We start from the raw sequence: 18,586 nt of genomic DNA on the forward strand, positions 1-18,586 counted from the left end.
TAATTATATATTATCCTCTGTATTTTGCATTTTTTGGTATAAATCATGTATTTCCCCCCATATTAATTAGCTGATCATGTAGATGTTCATGAAAAAGAGTAAATTCAAAAGGTTTTCAGAATTTTACAAATCATGCAAAAATGAACAACTTTTGAATTCTGACCTAAAACAAATTGTTCAAAAAATATGACATGAAGTGTAAAGTGTGCATAATATGCTCACCTAGATACCAGAAGGTTAACTTGTTTTGTTTGTTGATTAATAGTTACATTACTTTTACATTACATGACATTTTAAAGCAGCATATTGCTTTCGTCACCACTTTTTAATCAAATCTGTCAAACCCCAGTCATATCCTAAGTATCATGAATCCGAAAGTCTTTCCCGGATTACTCACCTGAATCTCTTCCCTCATGGTGAACAATTTCGAAGTGTACTCTACCATAAACAGTCCATTTGTTTACAAACAGAGCCGGGAGGTCACTCAGGCATTTTTGGAAATTTGTCGCGACGTGCATTGTGGGAAGCAGAGCTCCACGCAGCTGCAGCTGCAGTAACAAGAGGTAATGAAGCTGTTTCCTTGTTTGTTGCCGCTGCAGCCATAATGCGGCTGCGTAAAGCTCCACTTCCCACAAAGCATGTCGTGACAAATTTCTGAAAGTGCCCAGATTCATGATACTTAGGCTATGACTCAGGTTTTACATGTTTGCTGAAAAACTTGTGATGAACATCATACACAGCTTTAACATCCTTCAATACTTTCAAAAGACATTTTCTTCCGTCTTGGTTTCATGATACAAAATTGCTACCAGGGAGACGGATTAACATCATCTAGTCACTAGACGATGTTATAATCCATAAAAGAATAATAATCCAGGGAGTACAGGATGAATGTGTTTTCCCACTAGACTGTAGTTGTGAAGTCAGGCTTCTTTCACTTATGGCAGCTGGCCAAAGTGAAGCCAGTCATCCCAGAGCACCACTTTGAGACGGTGTCCTTCATCACCACTGGGCTGGACTATTGTAATGCTTTGTTTTTGAGGATTAGAGGATCTTCCATCGCTTGTCTTCGAAGAGTGCAAAATGCCGCTGCGCGTCTTTTAACTGGCACTCATAAATATGTGCACATTTCTCTGGTTTTAGCGTCGCTCCATTGGTTGCCTGTCCATTTTAGAATCCATTTTAAAATACTTTTAGTTGTTTTTAAAACCTTCCATGGTCTTGCACCGCCCTACCTCTCTGAGCTCCTTCACACATACACTCCCACTCGCTCTCTCAGATCAGCTGCTGTTGATGGTTTCCAGACCAACGTGCAACCTACGAGGAGATCTGGCTTTTGCTGCTGCTGGTCCCAGACTGTGGACCAACCTGCCTCTGTAGATCACACGGCTTCCTACTTGCCCATTTTTAAATTTCTTCTTAAAGCCCACCTGTTCTCCTTGGCCTTTGACATCATGCAATGTGGACATTTTGTTTCTGTTTTATATTTTAACTTGTTTTATTTTATTTTATTGATCTTAATGTTTTTAATGCTTTTATTAATTTGTATTGTGCTTTTAATCTTCTGTACAGTACTTTGGTCCACTGTGGTTGTTTTGAAGTGCTTTAAAAATAAAATTGGATTGGATTGGAAAACATCTTCATCCTGAGCTCCCTGGACTATTATTCTCTATATGTAACTTCAAATAAAACACTATATTTCAGTCAATATTTTCTATTGAATGAACCTTGAAACTTGATTCTGTGTCTTTTTTTAAGGTGTAAATGAGCGTCTTCACCTCATAAATTGCGAATCCAATGGTGAAGAGGTTGGCGCCCATCTTACGTTCTTTCCGTCTGTTCTTCTGCATCAGAGCGACCACAAATGTACATCCGACCTCGTTGTCCTCGGGGTCGTCATCCTCCTCCAGTACGGAGGAGGCGGTACTGAGGGTTCGTCCAGAAAGTGTCTGCAGGACGTTTAGGAAGAAGAAACCAGAGTGAACGGGATCGCTTTATAGTAAGAGACCTGTTTTTTTGTTTGCTTATTTTCTCATTTCATGTGAAATCACTGTGATATAGCGTTTGGTTAAAGATTCCATCTTCATTTTGTGATGTACTGATAATTCATAACACTATTACACTGATGGTAAATTGGCAAAGATCCAAAACATCCACCAGTAACTAAAACCATCTACTGATCTAAACTGTTTAATAGATGTTCTTCCATTCATCCCATCAATACATGTAAATAATTGGTGTAAAATACCCCAATTATTCATAAGATAAAATGCACAAAAACTGAGCAAAGTACTTGAAAAATAAGGAAAAAATGAACCAAAAAACTTCGAAATATGGAATAAAAGTGAACAAATACTTCTAAACTGAGGAGAAAATGAACAAAATACTTGACAAATGAAGAGAGTTAATAGTTTCATAACATCCAGAATCTGTATTTATTCTGTTAACCCTCAAAAACCAAAACCATCTATTGATCTAAACTGTTTAATACCTGTTGATCCACTAATCCTATCAATACATGGAGATAATTGGTGTAAAGTTACAGTTACAGTTGGACACTCAGAGGCTCTGTAGTGAACGTGGAAACACCGTCTAAACCAGTGGTTCCCAGTTTTTTGGCTTGTGATCCCATTTTAACTTCACAAATTTCTGGTGACCCCAGACATTCAAACGGAGCCTTTATTTTTTTTTTTTTACCTAAAATTAATTAGTTTTTGATCATGTAATAGTTTGCTATACTATGTTGCACATAAACATTAATTTTAGAGGACATTTAGTCTATATCATGGATATTATTATAGATGGAGGCAGAAAAGCCAGGTGTAGATTACTGCACAAAGGGAGAATTTTATTTTCCTTGGTCAGGATATGTACAGTCAGTCCAGTTTGGATTTACAAGGCTGACAATTAATACTGAACAAACAAGAACTCAAACTATGAATTATGAAAGAGCTGCAGCATCTGAAACTGACCACAATGAACATTTGACAGATAAACAGAACCACAGTGCTGCAGTTTCAGCTTCAGTTTGTCATGTCTTTTATGGATTGGGATTGTCTCTCTATACTCACCGTATATTTTAATAAGTAAGTTTTTCATTTTTATTCTTATCAATTGCTACAAATTTCAGGTGACCCCATTTGAATTCCAGGCGACCCCACATGGGGTCCCGACCCCAAGGTTGAAAAACACTGTCTAAACCTACTAAAAGTCATAAATATAATCTATATTTAACAATAAACCTTATTGTTTGTTCTAATGTACAAGATAAGCCTGTAAAACTGGTTTATACGGTTGACATGAAGTTATTGAAGGAAAATGAGCAGAAAATACAACAAAAGTAATGATGAAAATTCAATTTGGTTTTGAGTGGATTTTAGCAAAAAGCTGTAATATTGGATAATTAAAATCAGATGTTTTATCCAAATTAACCCTCACGTCCATAAAATATGGATGTTTTTTTTATGACATTACTCATGTAACAAACAATGAGAAGACCTAAGGTCAGAGTTCAGAGGCCGTTCTGGATCATCAGACGGTTCTGGACTCTCCGTGGTACCTGGGTAGTTCCTGCATCCTCCGGCCGAGCAGCCCCTCACCCACCGGCCTTCGTTCACAGAAACCGTCCACTTGTGGATCTTGTCGTCCTCCAGGGCGTCAGGGGTCAGGTTGCAGATCTCAATCTTAGTGTAGTTCTTCTTGAAGTCCTCGAATGACATCCTGAAAAAGAAGAAGGAGAAGAACAAGAAGAAGAACAACAAGGAGAACAAGAAGAAGGAGAAGAACAAGAAGAAGAAGAACGAGAAGGAGAAGAAGAACAAGAAGGAGGAGAAGAAGGCAAAGAAAAAGAAAAACAACAAGGAGGAGAACAAGGAGGAGAACAAGAAGAAAAAGAAGAACGAGGAAAAAGGAGAAGAAGAAGAACAACAACAACAACAACAAGGAGAGGAGCAAGAAGAACAAGATAAAAAAACAAGGAGAAGAAGGAAGAAGAAGGTGAAGAAAAACAAAAAAGAGAAGAAGGGGGAAAAGAAGAAAAACAAGGAGAAGAAGAAGAAAGAAGATGAAAGAAGAAAAAAACAACAATGAGAAGAAGGAGAAGGAGAAGAAGAGAAGAAGGAGAGAAAAAGATGAAAAACAGGAGGAGAAGAAGAGAAGGAGAAGAAGAAGAAAAGAAGAAAAAAAAAAAACAAGAGAGAGAGAAGAAGAAGAAGAAGAAGAAAGGAAGAAGAAGAAGAAAAAAGAAGAAAAACAAGGAGGAAGAAGAAGAAGAAGAAGGAGAAGAAGAAGAAAAAGAAGAAAAACAAGGTGGAGAAGAAGAAAAAGGAGAAGAAGAAAAACAACAACAAGGAGAAGGAGGAGAAGAAGGAGGAGGAGAATTATATAATGTGAATTATTCAAGGATCTATCTGATCTGAAAATGTCCTGAAAATAAACTCATAACTGATTTCATCCAGCTCTGGTCAGAATCCGAACTGGCTTCATTTCCCAAATATTTTTACAAATGTCAGGCCCTGGATTCTGTTTTTTGTTGTTTTAAATGGATGAAGGTCAACAAACCTGAACAAATAAAGTGCAGATAGAACAAAAAATGAGACAAAAATGAAACAAAGTGACTGAACTGAATGAACTCTATAGGAAAAGTGTCCTGAGTTAACTTTTGTTATTATGTGACTATATAATAAATCTGTTTCATTTCATAAAGGTGTGTTTTGCTGACATGTCTTCATATGTCTCTTAAATCTTGCTTTATTTGTTACTTTGTCTTCTTCCTGTTTCCATCTTGTTGCTTCTTTTACATAATTCTGTTCTTTTATAACATGATGATAGAATTTCCCATCATTTATCGCTCAGCTGTAGTTTTTCTGGGACTAAAGTTCGACCCGTTGGATTAACCTGGTGCAAACCGTTGGACCTACCAGAACTCTCCGTCCTCTGCGTTCTGATGCTGTAGTTTCTCCTTCTCGGCCTTGGACAGCGTGGCCCATTCCTTAGAACTGTCCATCAAACACAGACAGAATCACACACACACATTCCTATAAAACTGCAGAATGACTTAAACAGAGCAGGTTGCGTTCAGGTGTCGGGGTGCTCGTACTTGTCGCTCCAGGGGCCGTTCCACTCCACCTGACCCCACGGGTTCCTCAGTCTCACCAGACGGACCTTGGACTCCTTGTGTTGAGACGCTTTACACTGAAACAACAGAAGGAAAAACAGGTGATTTGTGTTTCTTCTCCTGTTTCCGTTCATTATTAAAGTGGATCTTCATCAAACAGCTGCTGTTGTTACATTAAACCTGCAATAAAACAGCTACGAACGTTACTAGGATTAAATCTATGTCATCATGTGGGGTCAGGATTAATGATGGATAAAATGAGGTGAGGTAAGTAAGGTAGGGTAAAGTAAGGTAAAGTTGGATTAGATTAGATTAGATTAGATTAGATTGAGTTAGGTTAGGTTAGACTAGATTAGATTAGATTAGATTAGATAAAGTTAGATTAGATTAGATTAGATTAGATTAGATAAAATTAGATTAGATTAGATTAGATAAGGTTAGATTAGATTAGATTAGATTAGATTAGATTAGATTAGATTAGATAAAATTAGATTAGATTAGATTAGGTTAGATTAGATTAGATTAAGTTAGGTTAGATTAGATAAAATTAGATTCGATTCGATTCGATTCGATTAGACTAGATATATTAGGTTAGGTTAGATGAGGTTAGGTTTGATTAGATTACATTAGATTAGATTACATTAGATTAAGTTAGGTTAGATGAGGTTAGGTTTGATTAGATTAGATTAGATTAGATTAGATTAATTAGGTTAGATTCGATTAGATAAAGTAAGATTAGATTAGATTAGATTAGATAAAATTAGATTAGATTAGATTAGATTAGATTAAGTTAGGTTAGGTTAGATTAGATAAAATTAGATTAGATTAGATTACATTACATTAGATTAAGTTAGGTTAGATTAGGTTAGGTTAGATGAGGTTAGGTTTGATTAGATTACATTAGATTAGATTAGATTAAGTTAGGTTAGGTTAGATTTGATTAGATAAAGTAAGATTAGATTAGATTAGATAAAATTGAACTTTATTGATCCTTCAGGAAATTTAAATTCCAGTATCAGCACAAAAACAAATATATACATATAAGTAATATTACAAGATACAAGAAATAGTATAAAAAAATAGTAATAACAGTAGTTATAAAAACAGTAGTAAAAAAAACAGGTAATTATATATAGCAGTAGAAACGCTAAATAATGAAGTACTAACAATAATAAATATGTAATTATGTTATAATATGCAATATGTACGTATATATTTTTAGTGCTGCCAAACAACTAAAATTTTTAATCAGATTAATCACAGGGTTGCTGTGGATTAATCACGATTAAATATAATTCATTTTTAATCTATATTAATTGCATTTCGTTTTGCATCAGCAAACAGACTCAAGGTGGTTGTGGCTCAGTTGGTAGAGCGGGTTGTCGGTTCGAATCCTGCATCCAACTGTCCACATGTCGCAGTGTCCCTGGGCAAGACACTGAACCCTAGTGGGGTCCCAGTTGGGCTTGACAGCCGCCTACTGGTGTATGAGTGTGTGTGTGTGTGTGTGTGTGTGTGACTGGGTGAGTGGGAGGCTTTGTAAAGCGCTTTGGGCACCATAAAAGTGTGGAAAAGTCCTGTGCACCGACCATTTACTAAGAAAGAAGGGAATAAATGTGCACTTAACGTGTTTATTAAACACCTTCAACAGTTTCAATAAAACTTCAAACTAAACAGCTGTACCCAACTGTTCCGTCCTGGGTTTTTTGTCCTCATATTTCCATCCAGAGGACCAACGTGCTGTTTCCACTCTTCCATCTTTATGGGTTGGTTCTGCTGCCTGTCACTACCGGATCAGCTGACCATGTGATCATGTGTATTAACGCTAACTCTACTGGGACAAACTGACCCAGATGTGTTGGAGGAGATGATCACAGTCATTCTGCAGATGGGTTTATGGAGTTAACATTTTTTTATCAGATTAATCACGATGATGGACTAATCTGCATTAATTTTGATGGCGCCTAATATATAATTTAATAATCACTGGATAAATATTATAATAAAGTGATAATAGTATTAGTAGTCGTAACAACAATTAATAAGTAATATAAGTAAGTACTAATGCACTACTACTATGACTACTACTACTAATAATAATAATACTTAGGGGTTAAAGGGTTAACTGTTTCCATATTGTTGCATCTTCTACATGTTTCACATTATTAATCTTGTTTCCATTTTCACCCTACTGCGTCTTTTAGGAAGTATTGCCTCTTTCACATCATTTATCTCTCAGCTGTCATTTTTTAAGTTGTTTAGTATCTTAGTTTTGCGTCTGTTCTTACCTCCTCCACCGCCGTCACAGAGTAGGCGTGGCCCTTCACCAGTCCCGTCACAGTTCTGGTCTCGTATCGAGCAGGAACAAGAGCCTGAAGATGAAAGAAAAACAAAAGGGAATGGAGTGAAATGGAACCTAATTATAGAGAAAACAAAAACACATGAAAATGAACTAACCATCTACTTTCTTCACATCTCACTGAGGAAGAAAAATCTACCATGCAACTTTAAGGAAATATTGATGTTTATTTGTCATATCCTCATGAACAGGACATCTTACAGCTGTAGACATGTGTCCCAATATTTATGTCCAAATAGTTTAGAAACATCAATATTTACTTAAAGTTTAATGGTAGATTTTTCTTCCTCAGTGAGATGTGAAAGCAGATGGTTACATGTGGTAGAAAATCATTATTTACAGTCAGAGCAGGAAAAATATTTTAGAAATTTAGAGGAAGAACATTTAAAATCATGATTTAAAAAAATCAATGGTGAGAGAAATTAAGAAAAACCATCTCTGAGTCATTTTGGAAACAAAGATAAGAATTTAAACCAAACTAACCAATGCAATCATATTTATCCCATAATATAAAACTATATTCCAACATTAGTCATTATTGTTTTCTTAGAAAAGAAACACCTGAATTCAAAGTGTCCACATACTTTTGTCCATATGGTGTTATATTTAAACCTGTTTAGTTGTTAATTTGATGTTCAGTTCTATATTTCTTCGTTTATTACTTAGTTTAATAGTTATCCAGTCTGAAATAGGACATTTCTAGAGATTTAAGCGGTGATTATTTTTATGTGAATTTACTTGACGGGTACAATATACACAGGTCTTATTATACGCAAATGAAATGCAAAATGGGATGAATGTGTGACTTGTAGCTGTTATTAATTTGCAGATCTTGTCCCTGTTTTTCTAAGAAACTACACTAATGCAAAAATAGAGACTAACAGTATGGATAAAACATAAACGCTGACACAGATCAGGAAACAAACACAATAGTGCAAAAAAGAAAAATAACAAATACAAACACCAACAGAATAATGTCCAAATACTTTTGTCCATGTGGTGTATTTGTTTTAGTGTCAAATTAACCATAAACTATCATAACCCATCGTCATAATACTGAAGGGATGCCACAGATGGGATATTTTCTGACTTGCGGTTTATAGGGGTGTAAGAAAAGATTGGTTCCGCAATATATCGCAATATTTCTTATCACAATACTGTATCGATATTAAAAATAGGACCAATGTCCCTATAGCTTACCAGCCAAATTAAAAGCTTTGGGAAATGTATCCAGATGCCATTTATTATCACCCAGTTCTGTGTATTTATTATATTACAGAAATGGCCCATGTTTGGTCATATTCCAATCAGATCTGTAAAAATTCAAATTCCATCTTGATATCATTGATACTTAGTGATTTATTGGATCAATCCACTTCCTATCTCTTATAATGGGAAAATTTTTTCAAAGTCGCACCAAATCCAGAATCAGATCCAGATTGAAATAATTTCAATACTTCGTGTTGACATCATCATACAGAAGCTGTATACCAAGTTTGAAGTCAATCAGAACTGGAGTTTGAGAGAAGACAATTGAAATTTTTTCCCCATAAGAGCCCATGTTAAATTTTCCGTAAGTTCCCGGATCCAGAAGAAGATCCTGATCAGCATGTGGCCATTATGTTTTGGCCATCTCCCCATCAGGGCTGGACTGTAGAAATTTACACTGGATATCATTTATATTTACTGAGTTATTGCATCGATCCACTTCCTGTCTCTTATAATGGGGACATTTTCAAAGTGGCACCAAATCCAGAATCAGATCTGGATCCAAATAATTTCTCTAACTTTTGTTGACATCATCATAAAGAAGCTGTATACCAAGTTTGAAGTCAATCGGAATTGTAGTTTCAGAGAAGAAGACGATTGAAATTTTGTAACAGACGACAGACGACGCCGGACACCACATGACGACAATAACTTACGGCCTGTCGGCTGGTAAGCTAAAAAGTACTGTATCGATATTTTTAGATAACTATTCAAATGCAGATATGGTGAAGGTTCATTATTGTTTTTCGATTTTCTTTTTTGTTATATTTTATTTATTATTATTTAACACTCTTTTATTAAATAATGTTAGTTCCTTTGTTGGGATTGAACTAAAATAATGTTCTGATGTTAGTTCCGAACTAATAGAATATGAACTTTTGAACAGGATCTTAAACTGTAATGTCTGGAAAACATCATTTCAGTTTTAACACAGGAACATTTTGTGATATAGCATTAGATCCTGTTGGGATCAAATAAAAATGTGTTTAGTATTTGTGCAGATTTCGGGTGTAATTCAATTCTTCAAGGAAAAAATCATTTTAAAAAAAAGAAACAAACAAAAAAACTGTATTTTTAACAGTATTGTGATAAATCGTGAAATACTGTATTGTGATCCTAGTATTGTGATTTGTATCATATCACCAGATTCTTGCTGATACACAGCCCTAGTTGTTAAATCCCAGATGTGTGTGTGACTCACGTCGATGGAACAGCCCATGAGCGATCCTCTCTGCAGAGCTTTCTTCATGATCTTGTAAAGCTCCTTGGGCGCCTCCTTCATCTCGTAGAACTCAGTGACTCCTCCGGTGAAGTCCTCCATGGCCTCGGTGGTGTTTCCTCCCTTCAGGGCCTCGTAGGAGCCGTGAAGCCTCCACGGGAGAGACGAGGAGGAGGAGGAGGAAAGACAAAGAGTTAGAGGAAGAGGAGGGTTAGTAGAGCCCAGTGGGAGAAAGAGGCTGATGTTAAGTGTCATGACATCTTCTATTTTAAAAGGGAAGTGGACTCTGTATGTGTGTATGTGTGTGTGTGTGTGTGTGTGTGTGTGTGTGTGTGTGTGTGTGTGTGTGTGTGTGTCTGTACAGATGACTGCTGCAGTTTGGCATACTTTTGTATTTTTGCTCAAGGAACAGAATAACAAAAACAGCAAGCTGATAGCACCAATATTTTGGGAGATATTAGGGTTCTTCTATGAAACTGGTCCTAAAAACAGGACATGGGGCTAAAAATTCAAACCAGACTAATGTTATGAAGCAAGTTTGGAAGCACTTTGGTTCTGCTTTAAAAATAAATACTTACTGAGATAAAAGAGAAACTATTTTTCAGATAAAACATATTTTTATATTATTTTACATTATATTTAACACAAAAATCTGCATGTAACACGATCAAAAGGACACAAAAATTACGTGCTACTATTTTTTTTTTTATATCTTTGTTCTCTCACAGGTACATTTTCAGAATTGAACTAATTGTTCAAGACAGAGTGTTTCACAAAAATGACCGCTGTTGTAAAATCATTTGCAATTTATATATGTTTAACTGGGCAGGTTCTGCATGTAACACAAGTGGACACAATGGGTTCTACACCAAACCTGGAATGAGACTGAGACTGATGAAAAACCCACATGTGTGGATTAGAAAAAAACCACTGGGATTGACACATTTAACACAGTGTCTTTATTTAGTCTATAGAAACCATTTACACACGTTTTCACATCTAGTGCACTGACACCTAGAGAGATTTAATGTCCATATTTGGGTCCTATTTTTGGACCCAACATTTGATTAAAAATTCATTAATCATGGGATGGATCAGAGCAAGAGTATAATTTTATTGCAGTTATCTGAGGTCATCATTAGGTCCATCCTGAGGGGAAATATGTCTACATTTACCTTTCATTATTGGATCTAAAAAGCTGGAAAAGTGCCAGATACTAAAATAAACCCAGTTTCATAGAAGCACCCATTAGTAGTTGTGGAATTCAACAGCCTTACAATCATGTTGCTCTGCCCAGAATCATGTTGCTTACACTTCGAACAACAGGTTAACATTACGCTTTGGCGGTGACTGCTGGACAAATGTGGTACAACATGCATGAATATACAACAATATCTGTGCTGGGGGACCAGGGTGTTGCCCCTCAGGGTCAAAATGTACATTTAGAAAACCCCCCTTTTCACATCCCACCCTCGGTATTGATGATGATGAAGTCTAGGAGGTGGAAGATCTTTTCCCATAAGTCAGCTCTCCCCAACATAAAAACAACCACATCTTGAATGCACTAGTTTTAGTATATTTTAGTCCATGTAAAAGAAATGAGGAGGTTTAAAGTGTGTGGAACCATGGAATGAAGAAGAATTTAACCATTTAGTGTCTGACATTTTAGATGAGTGTTCCTCTGAAAAATCTCAGGATTTATTTTTTCTGTGACTGAAATGTAAAGGTTGCACAGACTTGAATAAACTGGGAAAAGCTGGGATCACCATGTTACTACAGATCTAATATTGGAGGCTTTTATTTCATGTATAGACTAACCCTTAAAAATACTCTATTAAGACACACAATTAGAACAGCAGCTTGTACGTCCCTGAAATAAAGTGTAAATAAACTAAAGGTCATGATGCAGTGTAGGACAGAACGCTGACTCACTTGGCGTAGGCCTTCTCCAGCAGAGCGCTCCAGAACTCGTTCCTCCGCTGACTTGGTGAACACCAGCTGGTTGTTGAAGGTGGGGATGCGGTCGTCAATGACGACGTCCACCCAGTCTCCATAGCGCCAGAACTAGAGGAGACAGGGATGAGAGTTGTAGTGTGTGTCTGTGTTTGGTGTGTTTTGTCTGGACTCTACAGTACATGAGGGCGGGTTCAGACCTGGAAGTGGAAGATGCCAGCGTAGCTCTCAGAGAAGCTCTGCTCCTGAGGAACCACTCTGTACAGGAGCTTCTCATTCAGGGTGAGGCAGGCGATGGCAGCCAGCAGCCAGCAGTCACCTGGAAGGAAGACCATTACACAGATCAGACAGATGGAACTGATCTGAACAGAACTGATCTGAACAGAACTGATCTGAAATAGAACAGATCTGAACAGAACTGATCTGAAATAGAACAGATCTGAAAAGAACTGATCTGAACAGAAATGATCTAAAATAGAACTGATCTGAACAGAAATGATCTAAAATAGAACTGATCTAAAATAGAACTGATCTGAACAGAACTGATCTGAACAAAACTGATCTGAACAGAACTGATCTGAAATAGCACTGATCTAAAATAGAACTGATCTGAACAGAACTGATCTAAAATAGAATGAATCTGAACAGAACTGATCTATAAATGGAACTGATCTAAAATAGAACTAAACTAAAATAGAACTATTCTATAAATGGAACTGTTTATCGTTTTATTGTATGTTCATAGTTACATTGTATGTTTATAAATATATTGCATGTTTATAGTTACATTGTATGACTATTGTCATATTGTGTTTATAATCATATTGTATGTTTACAGCTACATTGTATAATTTATAGCATATTGTATGTATATAGTTAGATTGTTGGTTTATAGTTACATTGTATGAATATAGTCATATTGTATGTTTATAGTTAAATTGTATGTTTATAGTTGCATATTTATAGTTATATGTTTATAGTTATACTGTATATTTATAGTATATGTTTATAGTTATACTGTATATTTATAGTTATATGTTTATAGTTATATTGTATGTTTATAGTTAAATGTTTACAGTTATATTGTGTGTTTATAGCTATTGTTTATAGTTATATTGTATGTTTATAGCTATATGTTTATAGTTATATTGTATGTTTATAGTTACATGTTTATAGTTATATTGTATGTTTATAGTTACATGTTTATAGTTCTATTGTATGTTTATAGTTATATGTTTATAGTTATATTGTATGTTTATAGTTATATGCTTATAGTAATATTCTACTTTCTATTTCTACTGTTCCTTGTGGTGTCGTAGGCTTTAGAGTTTATTCATTTCAGTTTTCTGTGTAACTTGTACATATGGTGAAACTGACAAATGAAGCTGAGTCTGACTTGGACTAAAGCTGTCAGATGTCGACATAGACCATATAAACCTGTAGGTAACTGTAGTATCTGAGTAAAAGTATGCAGTTACTTTCCATCACTGATCACCTGAGCTTCATTCAATCGTGAAACCGTTACGTAAAGAACACACACACACCTCACCGATTGTGCTTTGACTTAAAACAAAAACAAAGGCCGACAGGAACTCCTCTGATGGACGCGCTCTGTTTTGCTGGAGGAAAAGCCTGAGTGCTGACGGCGGTGTTTTCTGATTGTCCAGGTGTACAACAATGTAAGGTTTTCAACAGGGAACATTTAACAGGGTCTGCCAGGACTTTTGTCCCTGTGCTCCCCTTTTTTGCAGCCTGGACGGGACAACAATGAGAAATGCTGCTGGTCGGATTCCCTTCCAAAAGAGTAAGCACAATATAGGGAGGCCGCTGCAGACCGAGAGGCCGTGTGCAGGGATGGATGGGATGGATGAGATGTTCTACCAAACACTGAGCTGCATGTCCACATACCTGAAGCAAACACAACTGATGCAAAGTCCACACATGTGTCTAAGAACAGACCAAATAATGCACCAGAGAAGAGCTAATACTGCTGTTAGAGCGGTGTTTTCACTTCTGTCCACTGAATGCATGTCATTTGTCCAGAACATAATCACTTCCACTGAACAGAACTTTACAAATTCCAAGTAATCTGAGTGAACCAAAGTCATAAACAGAGGAAAATGTGGCTGAAAATGTCCAAAAAAAAAGCAACATTTACCCAGATCTCCCTGGCAGATGTCTGTCCTACTGGCTCCTCCAACAATAAACTGAGGGTTTTCACAGATTTCCTGCAACAGCAACAAACAAACATGAAGTTAAAGTTCAGCCTCATGTGTCTGATTGGAATATTACACCCAAAGAGGAAGTTGGAGATGCACTGGTTGTCTCTACATGAAGGTTTAGTGACTCCCATCGGTCCAAATATAACCACAGTGAGTATTTGAACCCCAGAGGGTCGTAAGGTGAACCCGTACCCCACCGGCCCACCTCCCCCCTGCCTGTCCGCGGTCCGACCCCCTCCTACCTTGGGCCTCTTCCAGACGATGTTCTTGACCTTGTTGGACTTGTGTCCCAGCTCCTTGAAGCCCAGAGACTCCACTGTGGCCGGGAAGGAGTCATCCTCGAACAGGCTCTTCCTCTGACTGCACTCCTGCCTCAGGGTGTTGTAGTCCTGGCCGTTGAATCGCAGCGGTTTGTTCAAAGATCCTTCCCCGTCTCTCCTTTCTCGTTCCCGGATCAACCGGTCACAGAAGAAGCCAGACGGTGTGTAGGGCATTTCGTCTCAGCCGCCTTTTTCCCCTCTTTTTTTGTTAAAAAAAAACTAACCTTTTGCAGCTTGTACTAAAGTCTTACAAGCCTAAAAGCCCTGGCATAAATCCAAACAGCTAATGTGTGATTGGCTCTTTCTTTGTGTGCTCCCTCCCCTTCGTCACAGAACAGATGCAAAACCTCGGTGTGAAAGAGACGTTCGCTCCACATGCATTCACCTTTGCATTTCCATATGCACACATATGCACGCCAACCCACACATCACGTAAACGTCTATTTGTTGCGTTCCCATTGGACGAAACCAAACAATGGCGGTCCCGGGGCCGTGGCGACCCGGTACCATCATTGTTGGGTGACACAAAGGCCAGTGGGCCACGCCAGAGGGCATGTAAAGAGAGGTGAGTAGATGGCCTGCCTCAGCAGAAGGCATTCAAGCCCTTTAAACCTGGTGTCAATGGAGCTCAGCATCGAGCAGCCTCAGCACAACCACAGCAGCTAATGTTACCAACACCATTATTTTATGTTATTATATCCATAGCATCATAGCATTACTGCATAAGTCACACACAAATGGACAAAAGTATGTGGACGCATTCAATTCAGGTGTTTCTGTTCTAACAGGGCTCTGGGATACAAAACAATAATGACTACTGTCAGAATATAGTTTTATATTATGGGATAAATATCATTGCATTGGTTAGTTTGGTTTAAATTATCTTTGTTTCCAAAATGACTCAGATGTTTTTGACTTAATTTCTCTCAATATTTATTTTTATCCATGACTATGATTTTAAATGATCTTCCTCTAAATTTGCATATATTTTCATGCTCTGACTGTAAATAATAATTTTCTACCACTACTAACTATCTAGTTTTTACACATCTCACTGAGGAAGAAAAATCTACAAATCACCTTTAAGGAAACATTGATGTTTAAACGTAAGAAAGATAAGATAGATAAGATAAGATAAGATAAGATAAGATAAGATAAGATAAGATAAGATAAGATAAGACTTTATTTATCCCACTGTGGGGAAGTTTCACGGTTAACAGCAGCAACAAACAACAAGCAAGTGCAGAGAAAAAGACAAATGAGACAAAAAACAAACACAAACAAGTGTAAATTAAAATATAAAGAGAAAAAATAAGAAATTTGGTAATTATATAATTATTTATGTAAATAAAGAATGTGAATTAAAAATTAAATATTATTTACATATTTACATCATCATGGCTGCACATGTACATAGTGTGATAAGGGGTGGTGGACATAAATATTGGGACACATCATGTCTACAGCTGTAAGATGTCCTGTTCATGATAATTTAAAGTAAAAACATCAATATAAATAATCAATATATTTATCCCATAACATAAAACTATATTCTGACATTAGTCATTATTGTTTTGTATCCCAGACCCCTGTTAGAAAAGAAACACCTGGATTCAACGTGTCCACATACTTTTGTCCATTTGTGTATGAGTTAGACTGGATAATGATAGATTTAGCTCTGATCAGAACCTCACTCCCATATTTTGGGTTTAGTAGAAGAGCACAGACGATCATTACAAGGCTGCAAAAGATCACAGCGACGTTAAAAAAAACCTAAAAGAATCATCAATGTTTGAGCAGAAAAAACTCTAAATGATGTTTAACATAAAACAGAAAAGGGAAAATAATAAAAATATGGAATAAAAGCCTGTAGAAGTCCTTATTAATCTTATCAATATTAAGTGAAGAGGAAACGCTGTATTCAGAAACAGACAGTGATCAACAACTGATTGACTGTCATTACTGAGGAGTTATTATTATTATTCCTTTTACATTTAACCAGAATTATAATTAATGGAAATTATAACTAAAGCAGTATCATCAGTAAAAGTGTTGAAAATCATGCCTAGTTAATAAAAACAGTGAACAGCAGGGAAAATCGCAGTATCGCCCTTTGTTTTTTGAAGTGATGAAAAAATTTAATTGTTAATTGATTTTAGACAATATTGTACCTTTAATAAATATTTTTAAGTTTCATGTAAGTGTAAGAACTTCCTCATAATACCTCAAAAACAAAAATGAAAATGCAACAACTAAATGTATATAACATTATAATGTTATTATTTTTATAATAAAAAAGAAAAATCAACTGTTGTTAAAAGATCATTTAAAATGAACCATGAAGGTGGTTTTAGTGAAAAACACTGATGTTGTTGATGTGTCATTCTGTGGAATTAAATGTTATCTTTTCCATCTGTTTCATTGTGTTTTAACCATTAAAGACTTTTAGTATTTTTGATGCAACTACCAAATGATTTTTCTCCAAATTGAACCTTTTATACGTGATTTATCATTATTTATTATAATCTCTGTGTTTTAGATTTTTCATCATAAATCATATTTTCCTGTATTTAATTCACTGATCATGTAGATGTTCATTAAAGCTCAGAGTAAATTCAAAGGTTATTATATCAAATCAGAGAAAACTGACAAAAAAGTTACTTTTTCAGTAAAATCTCTCATTAACTGAACATAAACCAGGTGTCTCCATCGACTGTCATTGATCCAACTCCATGTGTTTTACTGGTGAGTCAATATTCAATTTTTATTCATTTTGTTGCTCATTTTCTCCATGTCATTTATTATTTAATAAATTTTCTGATTCACTTTTGTTAATCTTGTTAATGTCATTTATTATTTTACTTGCTTGTGTTCATTTTTAATCCTTTTTTTCCCCCAATTTAGTTCAGTTTGTGGATTATTTTGTTAACATTACTTATAATTTTGTTTGATTTATTATTCATTTTTGTTCATTTTATCCATTACCTTGGCAGATTTTGCTCATTCTGTTGCTAATTCTATTCTCTTTTACTTTATTTTAGTAAATTTTTGCTTATTTTTTTCACATTATTTATTATTTTCTAGGTTGTTTTATTCATTTTTGTCCATTTTATCCACTGTCATTGATCCAGCTCCATGGGTTTTGCTGGTGAATCAATGTTGTAGAAGATGACGGTGTTGCCATGGTAACTACAGAGCCTCTGAACGTCCAAATGGGTCATATCTGATGAGCATGAAAAGATGAAGAACTGTATTTTACACCAATTATTTCCATGTATTGATAGGATTAGTGGATCAACAGGTATTAAACAGTTTAGATCAGTAGATGGTTTTGGTTTTTGAGGGTTAACAGAATAAATACAGGGTTCTAGATGTTATGAAATGATTAACTTTGCTATTTTTCAAGCATTTTGCAAATTTTCTCCTCACTTTAGAAGAATTTGATGACTTTTATGCCATATTTCAGATTTTTTGGTTCATTTTTTTAGTTTTTATTAGTGGATCAACAGGTATTAAACAGTTTATATCAGTAGATGGTTTACGTCTGAAGGTTTAAACTTCATTCACTTTGTTTCTGTTCTATCATTTTATTCATATTTCCTCATCTGTACATGTACTGCTTTGGAAATAACACTTGTTCCATTGTGAAAAAGTAGTGAGAAGCTAACATATGCTTTAGATTTAACAAAGAAATGAGCTGTATTTAATTTTATGACCTAAATAAGTAATTTAACATATGAATTAAGAACATCTGATGATGGGAAACGACCTGGAAACATTATCAAAATGATGCTAGAGGAGAGTCAAGTGAAGTTTCTACAGAAAACCACGGGTGATGCAATAGTTATTTCCAAAGCTGAACATACTTTGTACATGAAAACTGAAGCTTCAACAGTAGATTTAACTGTTATTTTACTATTAAGCTTCTAAACTTAGCAAAATTATATGTTGTCTTAATAATTCATTATATTATAATCTGTTCCCTATTGAGAGGATTATTCACAAAATCAAAAAAACACTTTTATTTCAGTTTTGACTCTACTCTCTGAACTGAGCTGGAAAAGCAGCATAAAGTGTCTTAATTACACATAACAATCTAGTTTATACATATAGTAATTAATATTTTCA

At 35.7% G+C, this 18,586-nt stretch overlaps 1 pseudogene; it reads right to left on the bottom strand.

The window, feature by feature from the left end:
* Nucleotides 1-1,700: 1,700 nt before the first annotated feature.
* LOC115413930 (calpain-3-like) lies at nucleotides 1,701-14,726 on the bottom strand (annotated as a pseudogene).
* Between the last annotated feature and the right edge of the window lie 3,860 nt (nucleotides 14,727-18,586).

The sequence above is a fragment of the Sphaeramia orbicularis genome, chromosome 22 (genome assembly GCF_902148855.1).
Source record: "Sphaeramia orbicularis chromosome 22, fSphaOr1.1, whole genome shotgun sequence".
NCBI classification, from domain to species: Eukaryota; Metazoa; Chordata; class Actinopteri; order Kurtiformes; family Apogonidae; genus Sphaeramia; species Sphaeramia orbicularis.